Source organism: Penaeus vannamei, chromosome 33, assembly GCF_042767895.1.
Source record: "Penaeus vannamei isolate JL-2024 chromosome 33, ASM4276789v1, whole genome shotgun sequence".
NCBI classification, from domain to species: Eukaryota; Metazoa; Arthropoda; class Malacostraca; order Decapoda; family Penaeidae; genus Penaeus; species Penaeus vannamei.
Window position 1 is genome coordinate 9,555,479 of NC_091581.1, and position 2,500 is coordinate 9,557,978.

Genomic DNA, 2,500 nt, shown 5'->3' on the forward strand with positions numbered 1-2,500 from the left:
CCTCCTTTCCTTCTATTCCCTACTCCACCTTTCTCTCTTTCTCTCCCTCCTCCTTCCTTTCTATTTCCTCCTCCATCTTTCTCTTTCTCCTCCTCCTCCTTCGCTTCTATATCCTCCTCCATCTTTCTCTTTTCTTCCTCCTCCCCCACCTCCCCTTCCCCTTTCTCTTTCTCCTCCTCCACCTCCTTTTCCTCTTCCTCTGCCGCCCCCCTACATTCCTACATTTTCTCTTCCACCTCCTCCCCTTTTTCCTCCTACTTCTCCTCCTCATCATCATCATTTCCGTCGTTTCTGTTCTCGGATTCTGGTGTTGTTAGGGTGATGGACGAGGGATAAAGAAGGGGAGGAGAGGGAGGAGAGAGGTGAGGAGAGCGGAGGAGAGGGGAGGAGAGAGGGGAGGATAAGGGAGGATAGGGGAGGAGAGAGGGGAGGAGAGAGGGAAGTAGAGAGGGAGGAGAGAGGGGAGGAGAGAAGGGAGGAGAGAAGGGAGGAGAGAAGGGAGGAGAGAAGGGAGGAGAGAGAGAAGGAGAGGGGAGAAGAAAGGGGAGGAGGAGAGGGAAAGGAAGACGGGGATGGTGGGAGGAGGGGAGAGGGACGCAGCTCAATTCGTTCGTTTTAGTGTTTATTTGTCGGCTGACTGCAATCTAATATATATATAAATGTGCATGTGTATATATACATACATACACACACACACACACATACACAGTATATATGTATACACATACACACACATACACAGTATATATGTACACACACACACACACACACACACACACACACACACACACACACACACACACACACACACACACACACACACACACACACACACATATATATATATATATATATATATATATATATATATTCATATATGCATATATACATATATACATTCATATATATATATATATATTCATATATATATATATATATATATATATATATATATATATATTCATATATATATATATATACATATATTCATATATATATATGAATATACATATATATGAAATAAATATATATAATATATATATATATATATATAGTATATATATATATATTCATATATATATATTCATATATAAATATATATATATATATATATATATATATATTCATATATATATAAATACATATATACAAATATATATATATATATATATTCATATATATATACATATATATATATATATATATATATATTCATAAATATTCATATATATATATATATATATACACACGAACATATACATACGCACACACACACACACACACACACACACACACACACTCACACACACACACACACACACACAGACGCAAACACACACACACACACACATATAAACTGACAGATGAATAAATAAATAGAAAAATAGATATAAAGATAGATACAAAGACAGACTAATAAATACACATAGATAGATGGATGATAAATACATAAATAAATCAATAAACAGAAAAAACAGGTTTTCTGATACATATAGATATTTTTAGATATTGATAACACACACACACACACACACACACGCACACACACAGACACAGACACACGCACACACGCACACACACACACACACACTCACACACACACACACACACGTACACACGCACACACATTTTCAACCCTCCACGTCATGGCCAGTCTCCGAAGGCTATTTGAAGGCCACGGATGATGTGTAAACAATCACTCAACAACATGTCAACCAGTGATAACATTTATCTTTTCGGTCTGAGGGATTTCCGAGATCCTGAAGTCAGCCGAATAAACTTTATATTTACCGCGTTTCCGTCACCGAGCCTGCAGGAGCCAATTTTAGTGTTCGAATCCCTGAGTCGAACAGCAGGAGGTCGAACGGAGGGGGAAGAGAGATCCGCGGTGTTCGAGACTGTTCGAACTTGGCTTGGGATTCGGAAGCTGCATTGCGTGCGAACGTGTAATATATTGGGTTAAATGACAGGGATTTGAAATTTATAGATAATGGATAAATGTATGCATGGATGCATGAAATATTCATATATTCGGAAAAGATTACAGCTAAAAGAAGGTATTTTGAATGTTTAATACAAAGATTTACGTCCGGTTGAAGGAAACACCTGCTGTAACTGCCGAATCCTAAAACGACATCTGTGATTTCGGACGTCGGGAAACAGCTGCAAACAGAGGTGGGGCGAATGCTGTCTTAAGCTGTAAACACCCTTTTCAGGTTTCTGAGCTTCATTTTTAGGGCTCTTTGTTATATATTTGGGAATGAACGAAACTAAGAATTGCTGTTGTTTGTATATGTTAAAGTAATTTCGTGTTCTGCTTCTTCGTGTTGTTATCCTTTTCTTCTTCTTCCTCCCCCTCTCACTCCTTCCCTCCCCCTCCCCCCCTTTCTCTCTCTACTCCCCCCTTCTCTCCTTTTTTTCTCTCTTCTCCTTCCCCCTTCTCTCTCTTTTTTTCTCTCTCTCCCCCACCCCTCTCTCTCACTCTCCCCCCCCCTCTCTT